Source organism: Nicotiana attenuata, unplaced genomic scaffold (genome assembly GCF_001879085.1).
Source record: "Nicotiana attenuata strain UT unplaced genomic scaffold, NIATTr2, whole genome shotgun sequence".
In the NCBI taxonomy this organism is placed as follows: domain Eukaryota; kingdom Viridiplantae; phylum Streptophyta; class Magnoliopsida; order Solanales; family Solanaceae; genus Nicotiana; species Nicotiana attenuata.
This window is the reverse complement of record NW_017670454.1, coordinates 646,105-653,970: the sequence shown is the minus strand read 5'-3', so window position 1 is coordinate 653,970 and position 7,866 is coordinate 646,105.

Here is a 7,866-nt window from a genome sequence, read left to right as displayed (position 1 = left end):
AAGACGAAGCGCTGATGCTTAGGAGGTTTCCAGGTAGAAGGCTGCCGAGTCAGAGGTGGCCGATGCGGCCCCACCTCGTCTTGTGGAGCCCTTTGAGGAGGGTTTGGATACAGTTCCCGAGCCGACCATTGAACATAATACAACTCGTGCCGATGAGTACTTGGTTGACGCATTCGAAGGATCCCGCTCTGGAGCCCTTTGGGGGCAAGAGGATGCCTCGATAGAGGTTGATGTCGTAGGCGGTCTTTAATCAGGCCCGTCGTTTCCCCAGGGAAAATACGGGATGCCCAGAACAGGGGGTCTCCTGATGTGGGGACATCCCGGGGAGGGGATGATGCATTTGGAGATTTTTTTGCCGGCGTTGAAGAGGATACTGATCTTGATGCTCCAGTCATTCTCGAGAAGACCGCGAAACTTCAAAAACAGGTGATTTTTGACATAACCTTTGTGCCTCGAGTTTTAATCTTGGTTTTTCTAACTTCTTTCCTCCGCGCTATAGGTCACAATGCTGTATGACCAGGCCTTCTCCAAGTTACGAGCTGAACTAACTCATTGTGAGGGGGAGTTCGAGAAGCTCACCTCGGAGTCAAATGAGCTAAAAGCCTAATACGCTCGAAGGGAGGAGGAACTGAACAACCTTCGAGCGAGTTCGGAGAAAGTGCTCCAAGAACGGGCCAACTTTATCGAGCAGGTAGGTCGTAATAACGAGCTTGCCTTTTGTTTCCATAACTCGGTGTTTACTACCTTGACTTGGTATTTGCAGATTGAACGAAAGGATGCCCTAGCGGAGCAACTTCGGGAAGAGATTGCGGCCAAGGATATGGAGATCCTTGAGCTGAGGCGATGCAAGGATATCATGGGCCTGGAAAGGGATGCTCTTCGAGGAGAGCTGGCCTCGACTTAGAGTCTTCTTCTAGGTGCTAAAGAGGAGGCCCAAAAATTCAAGGCGCTTCATTCTGAGTCAGCCGTCGCATTATCCTCGGCCAAGTCTGAAGCCGATGAACTCATATCCTCATATCAGGAAGATGCTGTTGCAGCGAATGCTCGAGCCATGGAAATATCTGACAAGGCCGAGCTCAAACTAGCTCGTTCCCTTTCATATGCTCGATTAGAAGCTCGGAGGTAGGCCTTCGAAGAAGTGCACGCCAAGGGTTTCGACCTCTCTACCGAGATCGGAGAAGCGAAGGTCTTGGAAGAGGAGTTTGCAGCTCCGACTACTTCGGACGAGGGCTCTTCAAGTAGCTCGGGGAGTAGTGAAGATGAAGACTAGGCCACCTTTTCTCTTTTTACTTCTTCTTTTTTTGTATATGGACTCCTAGTGGGAGTTTTGCAAATGCACTTATGTAAATATATTTTTTGGAATGCAAAGGATTCTCTTGTTTAATGTCTTCAAATTTTTGCCTTTTAGAGTTCGTGCCAGGGTCAGGCCTCGACCTTCAATTTAACTCCTTTGAGCACGATCTTGAAATGACAGAGACTCTTGAGGTCGGGTTGTTCTGTTTTCGGTCGCACACTTTCCCCCAATCGGGTTGGTAAGGAATTGCTTTAACTCCTCGATCTCTCGAACAACGTGTGATGATGTTATTCCTATGATATGACCGTGAATTGACCGATGTGGCCCCATCGATATATTTTTCCAAAAGGTCATAAGTGCCTTGTCAAAGCTGATTGGCTATCAAAGTTAATGAATAGTCGCCGCTCTTCTTATATATACTTGCTTTCCTTTCATTGAGGGCTTTGCTGCTTTGCGCAATTGCCTTTCTCTACAGAGTTTCTCTTTTTGCGCTAGTTCTAGTGCTGCATTAAATCAGAGTTTTCGCCTGAGTTTCTATCTTCCCTTTCTTGTTCTGAAGGAATCATGGCTACCATGCCCAAATTCGCTCACCAGAAAGAAGGAAGTCCCACTTCTGCTTCCCGCCCGGCCGGTGGTACACCGCCGGCGTTTCAAACTATTTTGTCTCGATGAGAGATCTTACGATATATAAACCTCTCAACGTTCTGGGCCATCGAGAACATGCCTCGAGGTTCATTTGCTCAATTGAAGAAAGACACCTTGAGGCTGTGAGGAGAGACTGCGGATGGGGAGAAAAGGTAAGGTTGCAGATACCCTCTCGGGAAGAGGATATTATGGCCTACGTAGAGGGGTTTCAGAACGTGTATACATACCCTTTTACGTTGGGTCCTCTCGACCGACTCGTGCTTGAATTCTGTCGAAAATGTCGAGTTACTTAGGCTCAGATCCATCCGTCTTTCTGGCGCATCGTGTTGAAGATGAGATTTTTCACTGAAAAGGCCGAGCTCGATTTCACCCTCAGCCACCTCATCAGATTTTATCTGCCTTTGCATTATCGAGGTCTAATTACACTACGACGTCGATCCACCAACCCTTTTATCGCTAGTGATGACGAGGATAGGGATCAAGGGTGGATGAGTCGGTTTGTTCGAGTGAGGACTGTCGATATTATTCCTGCGGAGTTCCTGCCATTTCCTGAGAAATGGAATTTCAAGCGTAAGTGATATACTGAACTCTATCATTTTTGTTCTCGGTGGAGCCAGATTCCGTAAGGACGTTTTCTTTCTTTTTCTGCAGCAATCCGGTGGATGCCAAATGAGGTCCCCAATCATGCGGATTGGGCTCACAAACTTGCGGCCTCTTAGACTTATGACGAGCGCAAGTGGCGAGATTTGTTCAAAGGCAAATGGGAGGCTAAACACCATGGTACGTGCTATGCAATCCTTCTCTTGAGGAGTACTTTCCCTTTAGTACATTAATTTCTTTGTTGCAGGCATCAGTGAGTTCTCTGAGGTGAGACCGTCCCCTTACGAGGAGGAGGATGGACCTTCGACTTCTGAGACAAGGAAAGATAATAAAAGAAGGAGAGCCTCGAAGGACGGGGATTCTCGTAGCAAGGCAGGGTCCGCTCGGGGGCGCGAGGAGGAGGTCGCCGCTGACGTAGATCTCATATTTATTGATAGTTCTGTGGACATCAATGCATCCGGAGGGGACGATTCTTTGTTGATGACTCGAACCAGGAGGCCTCCCGAGATTGTTGAGCCTGTTGGGCTTGGGGCTCCTAATCTCGAGGGAGAGATTCCACAAGGGAGGAGGGGCGAAAGTCCCTCATTACCTGATTTGGAAGCTGGTTCTCGGACGACGGGAAGTATTCCAAGGGAAATGGACTTTGTCTTATCCCCGCCAAACAGGGCACCTTGGGTTGCTCTACCGGGGCCAATGAGACCGAGCCGGTAGACGCAAAATCGACCTTCGAGGAAGCTCGGCGGCTCTGCTCTATGGTGCGTTTTGAGGTTATTATTGCTTTTCCAGCTTCGTGCTTTCTTCTTTTTAACCGAACCTTCTTTTTCATAGGCCTTTGATAAGCTCAAGTCTGAGCTGCTTCGTTGTGAGGCTAAGTTGCGTAAAGCCTTGAATGGGGAGAAATCTCTCAGGCTTTTTTGTGACAAGAAGGCAAGAGAGCTGATACATCTTCGATCGGAGTTGAACCGATGTTATGATTATGAAGGCAAGCTCGAGAAACAGGTAACTCCTATTTTGGAGGAATACAGGCTTCTTCTCCCATCTTCGGAAACTAATGTTTTGGTACCTCAGTTACAGGGAAAGACAGAGACGTTGGAACGCCTTTGGGGCGAAGCCAGTCAAGTGAATTCTGAATGCAACGAATTGAAGGCACATATAGATGCTCATGTGGGGGCCAAAAGGAATGCATTGGCTAAGGCCTCCGCCCTCGGGATACAACTTCTTAATGCTCGAGAAAGCAACTTGGTCCAGACAAGCAGGATTGCTAAGCTTGAGACAGATCTTTTGAAAATAAAGGCCGAGGTCGTGGACGCTTGAGCCGAAGCTGAAGAGGTCCGAGAAAAGGCCGATAAGAAGGTGGCCATCTATCTGAAAGGTGTTGTTGAATCTCGTACGAAGTTGAGAGGGGCTTTTGATCGAGAGAGGAGGAGCAATGAATATGTCCGATGCAAATCCCGGAGGGAAACTCTCGAGGAGATTCATGGTAAGGGCTTTGATCTCTCGGAGGAGATAGGACAGGCCAAGGCGGATGAGTTCGACGCCAAGTTCCTCGTTTCCGATGCTGAAGACAACGAGGAGGAGGCCGGTGAGGGAGCTGGTCCCGAGGAAGCCGATTGAGACATAGTCCCCGAGGGTAAAGGCTAAGTTCCCGAGGGTACACTAGGTTTTCCTTTCTCGTTTTTTGTATCGGGCTCCCCGTGGGAGTATCGTAAATGTATCTTTGTACCATTATTCATAATAAAAGAGGGGCCATTTGGTTGTCCCTTTTTTGTGTTTTGAGTTTTGATGCCTGTTGACAATTAGTCCGATACGTTGGACTTTTAGATAAGAACCCTTAGGTTGTGTTCGATAAATAATTGATAATAGTTGACCGTTTAGGGCTTGGTCCTCGAATCAAGTTTTGACTCAGGCTCGTTGTCCCTTAGGTTTTCAACACCTTTGGCTCTTTGGGCTGGCCCTTAGGATCTTACGCATTGGCCCTTAGGCTCTTTAGGCTGGCCCTTAGGCTCTTACGCATTGGCCTTTAGGCTCTTTAGACTGGCCCTTAGGCTCTTACACATTGGCCCTTAGGCTCTTTTTAGATTTGGTCGATCCGACCTCTGATATGGCTATAGCTTTCCCTCATTTTGGCTAAAGTCTTTTGAAGTTTTTGATTATGCCTTGGCATGTTTTGTGTTCGCCCGACTCTTCGATGGCCCAAACGAGAACCTTGATTATGAGTCCATATGTGACGATAGTTGAGTACCTCGGGAGGTTCGCTTGAAGGCTGAGTTTTTGAAACCTTTGCATCGAAGGCTGATTGTTTTCGAAGCCCTTTTATGTTGGGAGCTGATATTATCGAAGCTCCTTTGCTTATGCCGAGGGTAGCCTGATTAATCGGTTCTTTTCGAAGTATTTTCGAAGTATTTGGAGGCCTTTAGTTTTATGGCGGCAGTCGACGTCTCCGAGCCGCGTTAATTCGGCTGTAGCCTTTTAGTTCGACCGTAGTCTTTATGTTTGGCCGTAGCCTTTACTCCCCGTATGCGGTTTGGTGTCTATAATGAGGGTATGCCTTTTTACGGGTCTTACAAGTTCGAATATATAGCCTTGGCTTTAATATCGGGGTTACGCCTTTTTAAGGTCTTATAAATTTGAGCATGCCTTGTTGAGGGCTTATAGATTTGATGTTGCCTCACTGAGGGCTTACGAGCTCGAAGTTGCCTGATCGAGGTCTTACGAGTTCGAGTCTTTGATGGCTCGATAAGCTGATTGTTGATGACAGTCCCCGAGTGTTCGAGAGTTTCCGACCCTTCATTGGCCATCAAAGCAAATATTGAATCATATTCATTGGCTTCACCTTCAACTTCCATCATAGAAGGTGAAGCCAATGAATATGAGCCAATTATGTTGGCCGAGCTACCAATATCCACGAGCACACATTTAATTTGAAACTTATTCAAAAGAAAAGAAATTACCAGTGCGTCATTATGAGGCTGAGACAAGGTCTCGATGTCTTCTTCGCTGAATGTGAGAGTATCTTCCGGTATGTAACTCCGAGTCCGCTTTTCCCTGGTGATGGATCCCTGTGGGGCGTCGACCCCTCCAATGATCATGTGGATGACGTGCTGTGGTTCTTCTGGTTCGTTCTTCGTCTTCGCCTCTCTTTCCCGAAAATGGTTTTTGGCTAGGTCGCTGAGGAACTCTCGAAGATTCCCTTTGTTGATCAGTCGGGCTACCTCTTCTCGAAGCTGTATGCAATCCTCGGTCCTATGACCGTGAGTGCCGTGATATTTGCATACCAAATTAGGGTTCCTCTGTGAAGGGTCTGGCAGTATGGGTTTTGGCCACCTGGTACCTTTGATTTTACCTATGGCTGATAGATGCCCGATCGACGTTGAAATTGTACTCGGATAGCCGGGGTACCTCTACCGGCCTGGCATGCCTATCGAGCCCGGCTTTACTCATGAGTCCCCGGGTAATTTGACCTCGATCTGTCCTTTAATCGCCTCAAGGTACATTACGTTTCGGGCCGTTTCTTTGATCTTCTACATACGGCTGGTATCTTTTCTTGTTTGGTCTCGACTCCCTTTCTGCAAACCTTTGTTCCTTTGCTAAAAGCCTTCTAGGATATACTGAGCCTGAAGGGGATCCTAACTGGTCGTCTTCGACCCTGATCTTCGATTGATACCTGTTATGAACATCCTCCCAGGTCACGGTGGGATACTCGATCAAATTTTGTTTTAGCTGCTTCGAGGCTACCGAGCTTCATTCTTTCAAGCCCTGCGTGAAGGCCTGCACTGCCCAGTCATCAGAGACCGGTGGAAACTCCATTCGCTCCATCTGGAAGCGAGATGCAAATTCCCTTAGCATCTCGTTTTCTCTCTGCTTTATTTTGAAGACATCGGACTTCTTGGTGGCGACCTTGATGGCACCAGCATGTGCCCTCACAAAAGAGTCTGCTAACATGGCAAATGAATCTATTGAATTTGGGGATAGGTTATGATACCATATCATAGCCACCTTTGACAGTGTTTCTCCAAATTTTTTCAACAAGACGAACTCGATTTCGTCATCCTTTAAGTCGTTCCCTTTTACAGCACAAGTGTAAGCAGTAATGTGCTCATTGGAGTCCGTAGTCCCATTATACTTCGGGACATCGGGCTTTCGGGATGGGCTTCGGAGCCGCACTTGGTTGGAATGGTTTATGTATGAACTTCTTTGAATCTACACTCTTCAGAATGGAGGTGCACCCGGGTTCTGATCGACCCTCGAGCTGTAAGTCTCCACCTTTTTATCGTTAGCCTATATTTTCTTTTCTCCTGATTCAATCCTTTTGGCGAGGTCTTCGAGCATCTTCATAATAGAGGGGTTTACTGCTGGCCCGTTGTTGCTCAGTCTTTCTGGTTCCTGTTCGACTCGAGGAGCCGTTTTCGGTGGTACTGTGCTTGGAGTTTTTTGTTGACTTTGTAGCCGAGCAATAGCCACTTGTTGTGCTTGCAACATCTCAAAAATGACTTGAAGGCTAACTTCTCTTTCCTCCTGAAAGCCCAATGCCGTTATTTTCGTGTGCATTTGCCGAGTTACACATTTTTTGACCTCAAATCAGAGATTCTTGGACAAGAAAAAGTGTGAAGAATAACTTGTGTTTTCATAAAACTAGCACCAAAACAATCACTATTATTATTAGCCCCACGGTGGGCGCCAAACTGTTTACCTTGAAAACGGTAATGACAATTATATTTGATTTTGTGGTTCTAAAAATATGTGATTTATTTTAATACTAGTTGTTAAGAAATAGATGCTAAGTGTAAGTAAATGTCACGACCCAATTCCCATACCCGGTCGTGATGGCGTCTCTTGTGAAGACAAGGCCAACCAACTAACCCAAATCCTTTCACTAACAATTATTAAACATAAATGAATAGAAGATACAACTTAATGGCATTAAAAACTGTTAATTACAACCCAACACAATCCGACCGAGGTGTCACAAGTCACGAGCATCTAAGGATACCTTAACACAACTACAGGACAATAAATATATACAAGTACAGTTTCTGGAAAAACAAAAGACAACATCCGGTGCCGCGAACGCTGGCGGTCACCTTGCTCAGCTACAATAACAATACCTTCAAATCGCTAATAACCCGCTACCGGGTGACGATACCTGCAACTGCACGCGAGGTGCAGGGAGTAAAGTGAGTACTTCCAACTCAGTGAGTAATAGAAGTAAATAATAACTGAGCAGCAAGAAATCACGTAAAATCAACCAACGGGCTGTACAGAAGCCGGGTACAATTTCCGAGAAAAAGAGTGAAATCAGAGAACTCTTTAGAAATGTTTCGGCTCAG